Raw genomic sequence first — 19,747 nt, 5'->3', positions numbered from 1 at the left:
CAAAACTGGTGTAGAATCGGCAAAAGGGGAGGAGCTCTGGGATTCGGAAACCTTCGGGGAGAATCGGAGGAGCCAGCCAGGAAGAACTCAGAAGACCAGCCAAGAATAAATCAGAAAACCAAAGAAAGACCAGAAGGACGGAAGAAACGGCTCGGCTGGGTTAAGAAATATCTTTTTCACCCATTACAAGTCTTAAAGCCACATTAAGCAGTTCTTCGACCCATTAGAAAGGACCTTTTTATAGACTGTGTTAATTCAATCGGGTGCTGGTCATTAAAACTAAAATAAAACAGGACTGAAAAAATAGTCACGGTAGTGTACACAGATTACCCATAGTTGACGACCAAAACATTGGGTGTAAGGCTGAGTTTATGGCGGACATGACTCCAAAAATAGATTCAGGACCTTCAAATAGTAGAGAACTACTTCCCACAATGTCCAAGGGAGGTAGCGCTGTACCAGATGTCGCGATTGACAATATATTGGGTGATTTTGGGTCATTGATTTGTAGACAATTTGGACTATGTGAAATTTCAAGAAAAATTGAATCAAAATATGATATCCGCAGAGGACAGTGGTCCCTCGATAATATCAAGAGGGCATGGGGAAAAACCACATGCTTGCATGGTGAAGAACATGCAAAATAGTCTCTTGCAATAATGGGACAACTTTGCAGACAGCAAGAGGTAACTGTTAAAAATAAAAGCGATCATGACCTTAAGTTCACTAAAGATCAACTAGCCTCAGTTGTTGAGGAATTACGAGATGCAAAATCTAAACTTGAGCATTATGATCAGATTAGAACATCATTGGAAAACGAGTCCTTTAAAGTTCAACAACTATCATTTCAAAATGGAGAGTTGCAATGTAAATTTATTGAAACAGAGTCAAAATACCAACAGTTGCAAACAAAATCTGAGCGAGTTGAAATTGAAAATTGCAGGTTAATCAAAGCAAGATGTGTTTTAGAAAGAGAAATGAACAACTTTAATGGACACTGCAAAATCCTGGCAGACAGTCTTGCAGCTCATAATTTAAACCAAAGCACAAACGTGAATGTCAGTTCTGATGCTGGAGTAAGTACTCTCAGCAACACAGTTCCAAATTCAGTTTCACAAACAATTCTTGTACCACAAAGAGCTCAGATTTAACAAGCAGCTTCAGTTGAACAATCTTCTCCAATTCCACAGCCGAGATCAAGTGTCAGGATTAAATCAAAATCTAAATTTCATTTGCCACTTGAATCAGATGAAGATAGTGATCAAGCAAGTTTTCTTAGACTAAAGAACAGCATATTGTGGAACAGTGTGCCATGCAGTGCCACATTGATTTGATTAGCCCCTTTAAAATGCAAACCGGTTAAAGTTGGAAGCAAAGAAGTAAATGATAAAAGTACGGTTATCACTAAAACCATATTTGACCACCTTTGGGTTCATGATGTCGCAGACCCTGAAAAAATTGACACATGGTCGAAAGATCTTCAACACCCAAAAAAGGGTGGTATGACCACATGAGATAAACTTCACAGATTGCAATCCATTTCCCATCTCCACCCGTTTGATGGAGTACAAATTCTGACTATCATGGCAGGCACTCGTGCCAGTGCAACTCTTGGAACAGAGGTAGAAGTTGCCCTTGGAGATGATTTGCTAAATTTAGAAGCTGGTTGGCTAGCAGTCAATAATTGGCTATTAAAATTTTGCCCTCCTGAGAACCGATTAGTCTAAAACCACATCTTGCATTCAAAAATATACTGAAGATATTCAGGATTTCGAAGAAAGGTTTTTACATGCTTGGATAGAATACTCAGGAATGAGACCGGAACATGAAACTGACACTTGGGACTCAAGCACTTTAGGTCCAATTAAAACGGCTTTTATAGCCGGCATTAAACCTGAAGTTTCTAATGCCTTGAATTTGATTTTACCAACTTGGGCCACAGCTGGTACCTATCACGACATAGTTGACAGATGCATTCAGATAGATCGCGGTATGCATAAACAGGCAATCTATAACACTGCAGCTGCCCAATTGCAGCCTGTGGTACCTGCCCAAATGCAGCCTGTGGTACCTGCCCAAATGCAGGCTGTGGTACCTGCTCAAATGCAGCCTGTGGTACCTGCCCAAATGCAGCCTGTGGTACCTGCTCAAATGCAGCCTGTGGTACCTCCCCAAATGCAGCCTGTGGTACCTGCCCAAATGCAGCCTGTGGTACCTGCCCAAATGCAGCCTGTGGTACCTGCCCAAATGCAGCCTGTGGTACCTGCCCAAATGCAGCCTGTGGTACCTGCTCAAATGCAGCCTGTGGTACCTGCCCAAATGCAGCCTGTGGTACCTCCCCAAATGCAGCCTGTGGTACCTGCCCAAATGCAGCCTGTGGTACCTGCCCAAATGCAGCCTATGGTACCTCCCCAAATGCAGCCTGTGGTACCTGCTCAAATGCAGCCTGTGGTACCTCCCCAAATGCAGCCTGTGGTACCTGCTCAAATGCAGCCTGTGGTACCTGCCCAAATGCAGCCTGTGGTACCTGCCCAAATGCAGTCTGTGGTACCTCCCCAAATGCAGCCTGTGGTACCTGCCCAAATGCAGCCTGTGGTACCTGCCCAAATGCAGCCTATGGTACCTCCCCAAATGCAGCCTGTGGTACCTGCTCAAATGCAGCCTGTGGTACCTCCCCAAATGCAGCCTGTGGTACCTGCTCAAATGCAGCCTGTGGTACCTGCCCAAATGCAGCCTGTGGTACCTGCCCAAATGCAGCCTGTGGTACCTGCCCAAATGCAGCCTGTGGAAGCTTTGGAACGGGTGCAGAGGAGATTTACCAGAATGTTGCCTGGTATGGAGGGAAAATCTTATGAGGAAAGGCTGATGGACTTGAGGTTGTTTTCGTTAGAGAAGAAGGTTAAGAGGTGACTTAATAGAGGCATACAAAATGATCAGAGGGTTAGATAGGGTGGACAACGAGAGCCTTCTCCCGCGGATGGAGGTGGCTAGCACGAGGGGACATAGCCTTAAATTGAGGGGTAATAGATATAGGACAGAGGTCAGAGGTGGGTTTTTTATGCAAAGAGTGGTGAGGCCGTGGAATGCCCTACCTGCAACAGTAGTGAACACGCCAACATTGAGGGCATTTAAAAATTTATTGGATAAGCATATGGATGATAAGGGCATAGTGTAGGTTAGATGGCCTTTAGATTTTTTCCATGTCGGTGCAACATCGAGGGCCGAAGGGCCTGTACTGCGCTGTATCGTTCTATGTTCTATGTACCTGCCCAAATGCAGCCTGTGGTACCTGCCCAAATGCAGCCTGTGGTACCTGCTCAAATGCAGCCTGTGGTACCTGCCCAAATGCAGCCTATGGTACCTCCCCAAATGCAGCCTGTGGTACCTGCCCAAATGCAGCCTATGGTACCTGCCCAAATGCAGTCTATGTTGCCCACTTAAATTCAGCCTATGTTACCCGCTGCACCTGCGGCAGCTGTTTCAGCGCCTGCAGGAATATCAGCAGTAACTACAATTTCACTGGAAGCGTCAGGGTAAACATGTACCCTTGCTCCATTAAAATCACGTAAGAAAATACCACAATGTCTTTTCTGTGGTAAAGTAGGACATTGGATGGCAACATGCTATTATAAACAACGGATGGAGTCAAGAGATGACAATGAAGTAGGCAGTGATCACTAAAATACATATCCACCCCGTGGACAATCACGTAACGCGCACAAACAAGAAGCACCTAGGGTTACATTCCAACAAGACACTCCTAGACTTGCGTACAGAGATTCTAGACCCTCCCAGCCGTTCTCACGTAGGGACATGCCGTACCCGCAGAGGGACGAGTCGTACCCATGTAGGGACGAGCTGTACCCATGTAGGGACGAGTCGTACCCACGTAGGGATGCATACGATGACGACAATGCTATGAATGAAATGTTAAACGGCTGTACTACAGCTCAAAGAAGTTCTATATTTGACCATTCAAAAAAATACTGAACCCCACTCTTGATGATTTGTTCCATATTTCTCTACATGCAGTTTTGGAACAGCAAAATGATGGACTAAATATTTAGATTGGATTGGATTGGATTGGATTTGTTTATTGTCACTTGTACCGAGGTACAGTGAAAAGTATTTTTCTGCAAGCAGCTCAACAGATCATTAAGTACATGGGAAGACAAGGGAATAAAAGAAAATACATAATAGGGCAGCACAAGATATACAATGTAACTACATAAGCACTGGCATCGGATGAAGCATACAGGGTGTAGTGTTAATGAGGTCAGTCAATAAGAGGGTCATTTAGGAGTCTGGTGACAGTGGGGAAGAAGCTGTTTTTGAGACTGTTTGTGTGTGTTCTCAGACTTCTGTATCTCCTGCCCGATGGAAGAAGTGGAAAAGTGAGTAAGCCGGGTGGGAGGGATCCTTGATTATGCTGCCCGCTTTCCCCAGGCAGCGGGAGGTGTAGATAGAGTCCATGGATGGGAGGCAGGTTCGTGTGATGGACTGGGCGGTATTCACGACTCTCTGAAGTTCCTTGCGGTCCTGGGCCGAGCAGTTGCCATACCAGGCTGTGATGCAGCCCAATAGGATGCTTTCTCTGGTGCATCTGTAAAAGTTGGTAAGGGTTAATGTGGACATGCCGAATTTCCTTAGTTTCCTGAGGAAGTGTAGGCGCTGTTGTGCTTTCTTGGTGATAGCGTCGACATGAGTGGACCAGGAGAGATTTTTGGAGATGTGCACCCCTAGGAATTTGAAACTGCTAACAATCTCCACCTCGGCCCCGTTGATGCTGACAGGGGTGTGTACAGTACTTTGCTTCCTGAAGTCAATGACCAGTTCTTTAGTTTTGCCAGCATTGAGGGAGAGATTGTTGTCGTTACACCACTCCACCAGGTTCTCTATCTCCCTCCTGTATTCTGACTCGTCGTTATTCGAGATCCGGCCCACTATAGTCGTATCGTCAGCAAATTTGCAGATGGAGTTGGAACCAAGTTTTGCGACACAGTCGTGTGTGTACAGGGAGTAGAGTAGGGGGCTAAGTACGCAGCCTTGTGGGGCCCCGGTATTGAGGGCTATTGTGGAGGAGGTGTTGGTGTTCATTCTTACTGATTGTGGTCTGTTGGTCAGAAAATCGAGGATCCAGTTGCAGAGTGGAGAGCCAAGTCCTAGGTTTTGGAGCTTTGATATGAGCTTGGCTGGGATTATGGTGTTGAAGGCTGTAGTCAATAAATAGGAGTCTGATGTAGGAGTCCTTGTTTTCGAGATGCTCTAGGAATGAGTGTAGGGCCAGGGAAATGGCGTCTGATGTGTACCGTTTGCGACGGTATGCGGATTGCAGTGGATCAAGGTGTTCTGGGAGTATGGAGGTGATGCGCTTCATGATCAACCTCTCGAAGCACTTCATTACGACTGAAGTCAGGGCCACCATACGGTAGTCAGTGAGGCACGTTGCCTGGTTCTTCTTTGGTACCGGTATGATGGTGGTCTTCTTGAAGCAGGTGGGGACCTCGGAGTGGAGTAGGGACAGATTAAAAATGTCTGTGAATACCTCTGCCAGCTGGCCCACGCAGGCTCTGAGTGCACGACCAGGGATCCCGTCCTGGCCCATCGCCTTCCGCGGGTTCACTTTCACGAAGGCCGATCTGACTTCGAAAGCTGTGATGGTGGGTATGGGTGAATTATGAGCTGCTGGGGCACTCGACAGTGAATTGTTGGTTACCTGCTCAAACCGAGCATAGAATGCATTGAGTTCATCGGGGAGGGGTGTGCTGCTGCCAGAGATACTGCTCGGCTTCGCTTTGTAGCCCATTATGTTGTTTATTTCGCTATTTCACTGAGAGTGGGAGGTATTCATTTCGAATTTCTATTTGACCCACTGGAGCTGACCTTACCTGTGTTACTCAACAGTACGCTGCTCTCTTTCCCCTAGCTACAGAAAAAAATCAATGCTTTTGCCGCAGGAGGAGATTCTATTACTCTTAGACAAACTAAGCCACTGCTTTTAGAATTTGGACCACATCAACTGATGGCACCAATATGGGTAGGTCCGGTAACACAAGCACTTCTAGATATGGACATCTTATCACAACTAAATTCTTCACTGAGTTTCAATAATGGAAAAATCACCTGGTCCATCAGACGCATCAAAAAAGATGAAATACAAAATCATCCAGTTTGGGCAATTGGCAAAAATGATTGTGGCCTTTCGAAAATGGAACCAAACACTTTCACGGGATCTGCTCCACCTTGTACCAAACAATACCCTATTAATAAAATTTCAATTCAAGGCATTCTACCTATAATAGAACAACTTGAAGAAAGGGGTATTTTAGTGTGCATTTACAGTTCGTCAAACAGCCCTGTATGGCCTGTAAAAAAGGCTAAATGAACTATTGACTACAGAAAAGCAAATCAATTTATTGTCAGAAAAGCTCCTATAGTGGCAGATCCATCTACAATCTTTAACTCTTTAACTCCATATCAATGACTGAAAACTTCAATGGTTTTCAGTCATTGATATGGCAAATGGTTTCTGGTCAGTACCACTAGCTAAGCAAGTATAACGATGGTTTACTTTTACAGTTAATCAGCAACAGTACACATGGACTAGACTACCGCAAGGTTTTCACAATAGCCCAACTGTTCACCACATGGCTCTACAGAATCATCTCAGGCAACTGCCTGTTCTGCCTTCCACCATTATCCAGCATGTGGATGATGTTCTGATAGCCTCCATCAATAAAGATGATCATGACAAAGACCTACGGGTGGTCCTCAACCACCTCAGTACTAATGGTCACAACGCTAACTTTGCCAAAGCACAAATTGCCCAGGAAGAAGTTGTTTACTTGGGTCACAAAATTTCCAAAGGCAAAAGGGAATTTACTCAGAACAGAACGGCTGCCATCAAAGCAGCTAAAGAACCGTTGACGGTACAATTTGATTCGATGTTTTAGCTTTCTGTCATTTAAGATGCAACATTAACTTAAATGTATTCTTGTATGAGCTATGGAATGCGATTCGGCTTCCTTATCGCACACAGCTTGAACCAGTTTCTTGCTGACTTGCTTGTTAGGACAATTGTCTCTATGTTGCTGCCATGGAGCTTGCCTTGTTCTTGGGTTACTTTATCTTGTTAGCTGCATAGGAATGTCGTTTTTAATCTATAATGCTGTGTTCTGTTGAAGCTATGTTTTGAAATGCTGAATGTGTGTTTTGAAATCACCTGAGGTTATGAGTGAGTTTTAAAATGGGTATTTAATAGACTAGGGGCTTAATGCTAAATAGCTATCTTTTACCTATCACTTTTATCTATAGAAAATAACTGGCTTCTACAGCTTGTTTAGGGAACCTTGTGTCATTATTGTCAGGATGTGACCAATGCCGGTCCATATTCTCTCCTAGACCACCACAGTGGTGGTATCTATGCTCTCAAAAGCAAACATTCATTTGTCACCTTGCCAAACCATTTGATGTCAAGGCGCCATTGCAGACTTCTAAATTGGACATTATTGAACTTCCTTTCTAATCCATTTCCCTGATCTATATCAAAGCTCTTAAAAATTCTCAGCCTTGTTTTATCTCTCATCGGGCGGAATTCTCCGCTCCCGCGAAAAATCGGGAAGGCCGTTGTGAACTCGGCCGAGTTTCACGACGGCCTCGGAGGCCGCTCCTCTCACCTTATTCACCCCCACCTGGGGGGCTAGGAGCGGCGCTCCGTTATTCTCAGCCGGCAGACCTTGGCGCTTGCGTCAAGGCGGTGCACCGAGAATGACGCAACGACGGCTCCAACCCGCGCATGCGCGGCTGACGTCACGACGGCTGACGGCTCAAACCCGCGCATGCGCGGTTGCCGTCTTCCCTCCGGGGCGGCGGAGGGGAAAGAGTGTGTCGCTTTGAGATGCCGGCCCGACGATCGGTGGGCACCGATTGCGGACCAGTCCCCTCCCGAGCACGGCCGTGGTGCTCACTCCCCTCTCCGTCCCCCCGAAGCTTCAAACGGCACTTTGGGTCCCATGTTCACGACGGCAGTGACCAGGTGTGGTTGCCGCTGTCATGAACCGGTCGGGAACGGCAGGCCGCTCAGCCCATCCGGGCCGGAGAATCGCCGGTCGCCGTGAAAAACGGTGAGCAGCGATTCTTCCGAGCAAGGGGTGGGAGAATCGCAGGGGGGCGCCGGGGGGCGTGTCGTGAGTCGCCTGGCCTTCCCGCGATTCTCCCACCCGACATGGGGAGCGAAGAATTGCGCCCATCATGTTTGATTTTCAAATTGAGTAAAGCATTTGAAAAGGTCCTTAAGCTTTTCGTGCACAAGTTTGGCAATCTCAAGGGCAGTTAGGCAATAATGCTGGCTTAGCTAGCGAAGCCCACATCCCTTGTATGAATAAAAAGATATGTACAGTGATAATTTCCACTTTCATGGCAATTGGCCATCCAGTATCTAGTTACACTCAATACTGAGTGAGTTCTGATTTTCTTTTCCTCTTGTTCCACTCAAAATCATTTGCAAATCATAAAATGTAATAACAATGAAACTGGGCAGTTCTTTAGAATGTTAATTTTCTAAAAAAAAACTTTTGCCTTTGTAGATAATCCCTGATATATTTAAGAGTGATAATTTCTTGCATTTTGACAATAGAGCTGAAAAGGGATTTGTCTCAAAAAGTAAGCATTATTATTCAGAGTAACCCAATTTTAAATAATTGAAAATAAATTTTGAAATGTCATACAGAAATAATTTATAGTTATACAGGTGCATAGTAGTCAGCTTCTTCACATATTCAAAAATAATACACAAAAGCTTTTAATATGTCTCTTACTGCCCATGTGCTAAAGGAACCAGCTTAATTTAAAAACCCTCGGGCGCGATTCTCCGAAACGGCCGACACCGGAGTTAAACCCGGTCGGAGGCCGCTCCTAGCCCACTATTCCCCCCCCCACCCCCCCCCCCCCCCCCCCCCGGGGGGCTAGGAGCAGCGGTGCGCGAAACTCGGCCGCCGGGCCTTGACGCTTGCGTAAAAGCGGCGCGCTGAGAATGACACGGCCGGCGGTGCCGAAGTGACGTCAGACGCGCATGCGCAGGTTGGCCGGCGCCAACCCGCGCATGCGCGGTTGCCGTCTTCCCCTCCGCTGACCCGCAAAACATGGCGGCTTGATCTTGCGGGGCAGCGGAGGGAAAAGAGTGGGTACCGATCGCGGGCCAGACATCTGATGAGCATGCCCGTGGTGCCCGATCCTCTCTCCACCCCCCACAGGCCCCACACTTACCTGTCGCGCAATTTTCACGCCGGCAGCGACCAGGTGTGGTTGACGCCAGCGTTATCCGGTCGGGGTCATCAGGCCCCTCGGCCCATCCGGGCCGGAGAATCACCGGTCGCCGTGAAAATGGGGGGGGGGGTGGGAGAATCGCGGGGGGTGCCAGGGTGGCGTGGCGTGATTCGCCTGGCCCTCCCGCAATTCTCCCACCCAGCGTGGGGAGCGGAGAATCGCGCCCCTCAACTTTGAGACACTAAACCTTGATGGTTCTGATGACTTTCAAGCTAACCCAAGCATTTTAGGAATCTACCACAGTGACATTTTTATCAAATACGTTCTGATAGTCAACAAAATTCAGCATCACTGGTAACCGCCATTCCTTGCTTTCCTCAATTATGTTATTAAGGGTAAAGATCTGTGTTTTTTTTCTTCATTGCTTCCATTTCTATCTCTTGTTTGTCAATCTAATTTTGTTCAACTTTATATGCTGAGCTTAACTACCATGCCTTACCCTGTGAATTCTTCTTCCTTCCATTTTCTCACATACATTCAGTGATTTCACATTAAGTATCAGTATTAATTCACTCCTTGTTTTGCCTTTGATATGACCCAGAATCAACACAGCACTCTTGATTTACACTTTCTTAATGACAGTCCAGATACATTTACCATTCCTGCTAAAGTTTGACGACCACAGTTTAAGTCTCGTATTGGACTTTGTGCTGCCTCTTCATTTGCCTGATCATTATACAGCCAAGTAAACCTCATACTGCTGACTGGCTGTGTGTGTTCATCAGCGAGCTCCAGGGCTCTTAAATGGAGACTACACTGGCTGATTTAGCTCAGTTTGCTAGACAGCTGGTTCGTGATGCAGAGCGAAGCCCGCAGCAAGGGTTCAATTCCTGTATATGAAGGCCCTGCCTTCTCAACCTTGCTCCTCGCCTGAGTTGTGGTGACCCTCAAATTAAATCACTACCCATCAGCTCTCCCCCTCAAAAGGCAAACAGCAAAAAGGTCATCTGGGACTGTGGCTCTCTGCAAACACATGGCATGTAGGGACTTCTGTGGAGCCCTCTTCATCTTCCCTTTTGGTGGAGTTTTCCCTCTTTGCAGCCTCTACTCCATTTCTTTCTTGGTTGTGTTGCAGAAACAGAAGAGGGTGGCATTTTCCTGCCCTTCCCAGTGGCACGATCTTCCGGTCCCACCGAAGTTCGCCCCCTGTGGTGGGTTCCCCACAACAGGACGCTTGTGCCATGCAAGATGCTGTAGATTTTAGCAGAAGCATAAGACCCTGCAAGCAACCAATGGCTTCCTCATCTGCCATGGGAAAACTAAGCATGGGGGAGAAGAATCCTGACCAGAGACTCTTGAATATTGGATAGTCAAATCTGAGGGCCCCTTTAAGGAGTGACAACCTGCCACCAACCTATACAGGGAAACCTGGCAGGCTGGCTGTTGGGGTGGGCCTCTCCCATCATCAGTTACAGCTTGACAGTTGCAAGTTGAGGTCCTTAAGTGGGCATTTATTGCCCACTTAATGGACTCAATTGGTCCACTATCAGACAGACTGCACAATGCCATCGCTGGTCAAATTGCAATGGGAATCGAGGCAGGTGGGTCGACAATCGGCTGGTCACCTTCTGTTTATTAAGGACACAGGGACACTGAGTAAAATAAAGAACTTTGATTTATTTACAATTCGGTATGTACATTGCACAGTAGATCCCTACCGGGTTCCTGTTTCCTGGTAGGTGCCTTACCGACCAGCCTTTTATACAATGGTTAATGGCGGGGGAACTCGTACGCCACTAGTATCATAGGGAAGATAATCACTCTAACTCCATAAGTCTCGTGCGGGATATTACACTCTGGATTTAACAACATCCTCTTCCTTCAAACCAGCTGACAGGGCAGCATAAAATCCAGCCTGTGGATTCGTTCTGGACCATAATGATTATAATGACTCCTATAAGCAGGAGTTAGGCTGCTATAGCTTTCTGAATGTCAAGGGCATAGGATTATGGTATGCGTCAGCAATTTGGCAGCCTGAACTAATGAGAAATGAGTTCAAACACCAGCATAGAAGTTGGAAATTTAAATCAAACTGGAATTTTTTTTGAATTAAAGGTGGCATGTGTAATGGTCATCTGAAACTGTTGGAGTAAAAGTCCAACTGAATCACTAATATTGTTTAGGGAATGGAATCTGCGGTTTTCATCTGGTCTGACCTTTATCTGACTCACAGCAATGTTGTGGTTGTCTCTTTGCTGCATTCTGGAATGTTTGAGCAAGCCACTCAGTTGTATTCAAGAAAGTGGGCCATTACCATCTTTTCAAGGGCAATTAAAGATGGGCAATAAATGCAGTCTTGCTAGTGACGCCCACATTTTCTGTATTTAAAAAATGTTTTCATCATTTTCATTTCTCACACTATCTTCATGTTTTCTGATTTTCATTTCAGAATCCAACTTTGGTGTTCAACTTCCCATCACAGCCTGGATATCACTCTGTGAAACTTGTTAAAAGTAAAAGCCTAAGGGACACATGGAAATGTGGCGACTTGGATTCTAAATGAGCTCAGTGGCAGAAAACAGAGGGTAATGATGGATGCGTGTTTTAGCAAACGGAAAGCAGTTTCAGTGGCATTCCACAAGACTCAGTAATGGGTCGCTTGCTGTTTGTGGCATTAATTAATGATTTGGACTTAAATATGGATGGCATGATTGGAAAATCTGCAGATGACACAGAAAAGTGAAGTTGAGAGCGGAGAGGATAGCTGTGGACTCCAGAATGATACAAATGATTTGGTTAAGAGAGCAAAAAAGTGTAAAATGTAATTCAATGCAGAGAAGTGTGGGATGTATTTTGGGAGGATAAACTAAGCAAGGGAATATTCAATAAACAGGAGGATAATCAGCGGATTTGTGGAAGTGAGAGACCTTGGAAAGCATGTCTGCCCCTGCCTCAAGGTGGCAGGACAGGCAAATAGGTGGCAAAGAAGGTATATAGAATTAAAACATATAGGCTGGAATTATCCATGTGGGAGACTTTGGATGCAATTAATCGAAAAGGAAACAGAGTCCTGTTTTGGGCTGATTCTCAGCGCCTGTGGCGTCGAGAATGACCCCACTATTAAACACGATACTGGGTTTTTTTCAGGCTTTGGTGAAAACGCTCCGCGGAGGCCACACTTATCTTCATTTCCTGCTCATCAGTACAGGAAGAGATTGACGCACCATTTTTAAATGATGCCCAGTTAACTCGACCTCCCACCACAGCCTCCGGACCCACCCTAACTTACCAATTAGGTGGTCCTCGAGCCCCCACCCCCCTCACTCCAACTCATAACGCAGGACACCCCCGGGCCCAAACCCCGGCACAGGCAAACTGACACCTGGGCACTTTGGCACTGCCATCCTCACACCCTTGGAGTGCCCCTGTCAGCTTGGCTGGGCCATATAGGCACATTGCCAAGGTGCCAGGCTGGCAGTGCCAAGGTGCCCAGGAGGCATTGGGGTGCCAGGGTGCCACCCTGCCCAGAGCCCAAGCACCAGGGGGACTCCGAAAGCCTGGGAGACGGCCCAAGTGCCGTGACGCCTGGTTTGCGTTTGTGGAAACCAGTGCTAAGCAGCGCCACAGTGAGGTCTCCCAAGAAGGGTTGTTCGATCCCACGCGTTGGGATACTCCGGCGCAGCCATATTCATGTGAATCTAACTGTTCACTTGAATGTGCAAACTTGGATCCCACCCCAGTGAGGGCGAAATCCGGATCGCGGCGTCTCGTGAGATCTCATTGGATTTCGCGAAGCATCCCGAGCATCGTAAGTCTCGTGAAAGGCCTCTCACGAGATTTACCGGCCTCGTCTCATCACCAAGTCATGCTCGATAAGGCCATACAATCGCACCCTAAGTGTTGCCGCTAGGTCTGAATAATGTGCGATTCACACTTTCATTGGGTGCACTATTCGGTAAGAGAGTCAGGACATGCAAATGGACCAGCACTCTGCCAGCGCAAATTCAGAGCAATTCCCGGCCCAGCGGGCATTGTAACTATTGGGATCGGAGTTTGCGCCAAAGAGCCTGACAGCTGAAGCTGTTTTTAAGCGCTCCACTTACCACACACTGACTGCAACTACAAAGATAGCTCAGAGAAGAGCAGTCCCCCAAGGTCAGGAGTCCGAGGTGAACCCACAGCTCCATGCCAGCGAGGAGAGGAGGGACAACCTCTTCCCCAGGTGGGCTGCAGACCCAAGCCTGTTCTCCTGAACAGTACCTGGGAGGTGGTGGTTCAGGCTATCAGTGCTTGTCACCCTCACCTGTAGGAGAAAGCTGATGATCCATAGAACATAGAACATTACAGCGCAGTTAAGGCCCTTCGGCTCTCGATGTTGTTTCGACCTGTAAAACCACTCTAAAGCCCATCTACACTATTCCCTTATCGTCCATATGCCTATCCAATGACCATTTGAATGTGTTTAGTGTTGGCAAGTCCACTACAGTTGCAGGCAGGGCATTCCACGCCCTTACTACTCTCTGAGTAAAGAATCTACCTCTGACATCTGTCCTATATCTATCTACCCTCAATTTAAAGCTATGTCCCCTCGTGCTGGACATCACCATCCGAGGAAAAAGGCTCTCAATGTCCACCCTATCTAATCCTCTGATCATCTTGTATGCCTCAATTAAGTCACCTCTTAACCTTCTTCTCTCTAACGAAAACAGCCTCAAGTCTTTCAGCCTTTCCTCATAAGATCTTCCCTCCATACCAGGCAACATCCTTGTAAATCTCCTCTGTACCCTTTCCCGTACCAGCCTCCCCGGACAGGCGTCGGAATGTGGTGACTAGGGGCTTTTCACAGTAACTTCATTGAAGCATACTCGTGACAATAAGCGATTTTCTTTTCTTTCTTTTTCTTTCCAATCCATCCACATCCTTCCTATAATGCGGCGACCAGAACTGCCGCAATACTCCAAATGCGGCCGCACCAGAGTTTTGTACAACTGCAACGTGACCTCATGGCTCCGAAACTCAATTCCTCTACCAATAAAAGCTAACACACTGTATGCCTTCTTAACCAGGGTGATGGGGGTCACTGGTGAAGCCTCCGCCCTGAGAGCGGCAGGGAACCAGGAAGGGTTTGAAAGGCCACGGTGCAGATGACTATATAACTATATAAAACACTGCTTATGCCAAAGTTGGAGTTTTGTGTTCAGTTCTGGTCACCACATTACAGGAAGGACATATTAATTCTCTCCAGAAGAGATTTCTAAGAATATTGCCAGGGCTGCAAACCTGCAGCTATGTGAAAAGCTTAGATAGGCTGGGGTTGTTTTCCTGAGAATAGAAGAGTCTGAGGAGTGACTTGATTGAAATGGACAAAATTATAAGTGCCTATATTGAGTTGGCAGGAAAGACTTGTGTTCCCTAGCGGAGAGGTCAATTACCAGGTAGTACAGATTTAAAGTGATTGATAGAAGGATCAGAGAGCAGATTAGGACAATCTTTTTCACACTGAAGGTAGTACGGATCTGGAATTCATTACCCACCTGAAGTGTTGCAACCTGCAAACTATGATCTGGTGCTGGAAGGGGGATTAGAATGGGATCTTGCTTTTTCAGCTGGTATGGACACGATGGGCTGAATGGTCTCTTTCTGTGCCGTAATTCTTCTGAGATTCTATTGTTAGCTTAATATGTCTGCAAATGTGTTGTAAGAAATGCCTTTCACTGTACCACTGTGCAGGCCACTATCTGGTATTCATTTTAAAGCAGGCTTATACGACCTATATTGGGATTTTGGTTCTCACTGGACCCTTTTAGTCGGTGGATAAGCTGCCATTCGAAAATGGCATGTTTCACATTAGAACCACTTTCTTCAACATAACAACCTCCGTATGCTGTTCACATGTGCTACTTTTCCTTCTCTTATGCAACTCTTTCCAAGAACCATGTCGCAACTCGCACTCATTCCATCTACAGAAAAGCCTGGTTCATAACATAACCACATCGAGAGAACTATGGTTTCAAAAAACATAGATTGTGTAGATAGCGAGGAACTTTATTCAGATCATTGCCTGGCACTTGCTGTATGTGGTTAAAAACATCCACAATGCTGTTAGGAAGGTAATTCCAGGATTCTGACCTTGTGGTGACCTTGTTGACCTTGTTGGCACAATCAGCTTAAGCCTGAATATTTTCCAGAACTTGCTACATATGGACACAGACTCCATCAGTATCATAAGACCATAAGACATAGGAGCAGAATTCAGCCACTCAGCCCATCGAGTCTGCTCTGCTATTCAATCTTGACTGATGTTTTTCTCATCCCCAGTCTCCTGCCTTCTCCCCATAACCCCTGATCCTCTTATTAATCAAGAACCTATCTATCTCTATTTTAAAGACACTCAGTTATTTGGCGTCTGCAGCAAAGAGTTCCACAGATTCACCACCCTCTGGCTGAAGAAATTCCTCCTCATCTCTATTTTAAAGGATCATCCCTTTAGTCTGAGATTGTGTCCATTCCAATTTTTCCTACAAGTGGAAACATCTTTTCCATGTCCACTTTATCCAGGCCTCTCAGTATCCTGTATGTTTCAATAAGATCCCACCTCATCCTTCTAAACTCCAAAGAGTACAAACCCAGAGTCCTCAACCATTCCTCATACGACAAGCTCTTTATTCCAGGGATCATTCTTGTGAACCTCCTCTGGACTCTTTCTAAGGCCAGCACATCCTTCCTTAGATACGGGGCCCAAAACTGCTCACAATACTCCAAATGTGGTCTGACCAGAGCCTTATACAGCCTCAGAAGTACATCCCTGCTCTTGTATTCTAGCCCTGTCAACATGAATGCTGACATTGCATTTGCCTTTCTAACTGCCAACTGAACCTGCACTTTAACCTTAAGAGAATTGTGAACAAGGACTCCCAAGTCCCTTTGTGCTTCTGATTTCCTAAGCATTTCCCCATTTAGAAAATAGTCGATGCCTCCATTTCTCCTTCCAAAGTGCATAACCTCACACTTTTCCACATTGTATTCCATCTGCCACTTCTTTGCCCACTCCCGTAGCTTGTCGAAGTCCTTCTGCAGCCCGCCTACTTCCTCAATAATACCTGTCCCACTTTTGATCATTGTATCATGTACAAACTTAGCAACAGTGCCTTCAGTTCCTTCTTCCAGATAATTAATGTATATTGTGAAAGGTTATGGTCCCAGCACAGACCTCTGAAGCACACCACTAGTCACCAGCTACCATCCTGAAAAACACTCCTTCATTCCCACACTCTACCTTCGAGAAATACAGCACAGAACAGGCCCTTCGGCCCACGATGTTGTGCCGAACTTTTGTCCTAGGTTAATCATAGAATTTTGGACACTAAGGGCAATTTTTCATGGCCAATCCACCCAACCTGCACATCTTTGGACTGTGGGAGGAAACTGGAGTACCTGGAGGAAACCCACGCACACACAGGGAGGATGTGCAGACTCCACACAGACAGTGACCCAAGTCGAAATCGAACTTGGGACCCTGGAGCTGTGAAGCAATTGTGCTATCCACAATGCTACCGTGCTGTCCTTCTACCAGTTATCCATGCCAGGACCTTACCTTTAACACCATGGGCTCTTAACTTATTTAATAGTCTCCTATGTGGCACTTTGTTAAAGGCCTTCTGTAAATCTAATAAATCATGTCCCTTGGTTCTCCTTTGTCTAACCTCCTTGTTACTTCCTCAAAGAACTCTAACAGATTTGTCAGACATGGCCTCCCCTTGACGAAGCCGTGGTGACTTAGTCCTATTTTACCATGCACTTCCAAGTACTTTGTGATTTCATCTTTAATAATAAACTCTAAAATCTTACCAATGATCAAAGTCAGGCTAACCGGCCTATAATTTCTCATCTTCTGCCTCCCTCCCTCCTTAAACAGCAGTGTTACATTAGCCACTTTCCAGTCCTCTGGGACCCTTCCTGCCTCCAATGATTCCTGAAAGATCACCACAATGCCGCCACAATCACCTCAGCTATCTCTTTTAGACCATCAGGGTGTAGTCCCTCGGGTCCAGGTGATTTATCCACCTTCAGACCTTTCCGTTTCCCCAGAACCTTCTCGTTAGTGATGGCCACTGAGCTCACCTCTGCCCCCTGATTCTCTTGGAGCTCTGGCATCCCACTGGTGTCTGCCACCGTTAAGACTGATGCAAAGTAACTATTCAGTTCATCTGCCATTTCTTTGTTTCCTATTATTACTTCTCCAGTCACATTTTCCAGTGGTCCAATGTCTATATTTGCCTCGCTCTTACGTTTTATATATTGAAAAACACTCTGCCTATCTTCTTTTATATTACTAGCTAGCTTGCACTGTTCTCCCCCTTATTGCTTTTTTAGTTGTCTTCTGCTCGCTTTTAAAGGCTTCCCAATCCTCTGGCTTCTCACTAATCCTTGCTACTTTGTATGCTTTTTCTTTTGCTTTTATGTTGTCATTGACTTCTCTTGTCAGCTATGGATGCCTTGTCCTCCCCTTAGCATGTTTCCTCCTCCTTGGGATGAATTTCTGTTGTGCCTCCCGAATAACCCCCAAAACTCCTGCCATTGCTGTTCCACTGTCTTCCCTGCTAGGCTCCTTCTCCAATCAACTCTGGCCAGCTACTCCCTCATGTCTTTGTAGTTACCCTTATTTAATTGTAATACCGTTACATCTGATTCCAGCTTCTTCCTCTCAAACTGCAGGGTAAATCCTATCATATTGTGGTCACTGCTCCCTAAGGGTTCCTTCTTCTTAAGTTCCCTAATCAAGTCTGCCTCATTACTGTTTAGAACAGGGCTAAATCACTGGCTTTGAAAGCAGACCAAGGCAGGCCAGCAGCCTCCCCGAACAGGCGCCGGAATCTGGCGACTAGGGGCTTTTCACAGTAACTTCATTTGAAGCCTACTTGTGACAATAAGTGATTTTCATTTCATTGTTTCATTACACATCACCAAATCCAGAATTGTTCCCCAGTAGGCTCTGTCACAAGGGGCTCCAAAAAAACATCTCTTAGGCATTCCATAAATTCCTTTTCTTGGGATTCATCACCAACCTGATTTTCCCAGTCTGTCTACATATTGAAGTCCCCCATGATTATTGTAATATTGCCTTTTTTACATGCCTTTTCTCTCTCTTGATTTATTTTCTGCCCCACATCCTGACTACTGCTATAGGGTCTATACCTAACTCCCATCAGGGTCTTTTTACTTTTGCGATTCCTGAACTCGACCCACAGAGATTCTATGCCTTCTGATCCTATATCGCTCCTTGCTATGGATATAACTTCATTCTTTACTAATAATGCAACCCCGCCCCTTTTGCCCATCTGCCTGTCCTTTCAATAGGACACATATCCTTGGATATTTAGATCCCAGCCCTGATCCCCTTGCAGCCACGTCTCTGTGATGCCCACAACATCGTACCGAGCAATGTGAATGTGGGCAACAAGCTCATTTACCTTATTCTGTATACTGTACGCATTTAGGTACAACACCCTCAGTCTGCATTGACTACCTCCCTTCTCACACTTGTCACCTTTTTGCTCTGCCTGAGGGTGATGTTCTCTTATTTTTCTTCTTTATTTCCCCTTCAGTTATGACACCTTCTAAATTAACACTTTGGCTCCCACCCCCTGCAATACTAGTTAAAATTCCTCCGAATGACTCTAGCAAACTTCCCAGACAGGATATTGGTGCCCCTCCAGTTTAGGTGCAATGCATCCTTCTTATAGAAGTCACACCTACCCCCGGAATAGCTCCCAATGGTCCCGAAATCTGAGGAACTCTGAGGAGTCACATCTAGTGCTGGACATTGTGCAGTCATTAGTGAACATGATCCATTGTTAGAACTGTATGTGCGTGAGTGTACTCTGATGTTTCACGGAACAAGATGAATTCAAACAAAAAAGCACTCCAACAGGAAATATTAGGATAAGGGAAAGCAACTTTAAATCAGAGCCAAGCCTTCCGGGGGTGGAATGTAGGTGGAAGTGACACGTTGGGTAGCTCCTGCTTGAGGCTCTGTTCTTTGGAGTTTAATAGCGGTTCCGGGACAGTTTTTGAGTAATCTGGTGCATGAAGGCAAGAAGAGGTGGGGAATGGCTAAGATTAGAAAAAACCCCAGGGAAGAAGGGGGCGAGTGAAAGTTTGCTGTCAAGTGAACGGGTTTGCCCGGCAGGAGGAAATATGGCAAAGGTTGGGTTGTTGGGTGGTGCCGTGCCCTTCATAGTGGACACTCTATGGCTGGAGAATTCGAGAGGTAGTCTGCCAAGCACATAGATATGATGCGATGAAAGAGTGGGTGGAGGAGGCGATGGCCCCGGTGAAGGCGGCGGTTTTGAAGACATCGGCTGAGATACAGGAGAAGGAGAGAAATTGAAGGGAGCGGAAAAAGCTCTGTCGCAGCTTACTGACTAGTTCATCTTGATGGGTAAGCAGCTGCGGAGGGTGGTGGAGGCCAACAAAGGACTCA

Source organism: Scyliorhinus canicula, chromosome 4 (assembly GCF_902713615.1).
Source record: "Scyliorhinus canicula chromosome 4, sScyCan1.1, whole genome shotgun sequence".
Lineage (NCBI taxonomy): Eukaryota > Metazoa > Chordata > Chondrichthyes > Carcharhiniformes > Scyliorhinidae > Scyliorhinus > Scyliorhinus canicula.
The sequence above is the reverse complement of the archived record's forward strand: the minus strand, read 5'-3'. Positions refer to the sequence as shown.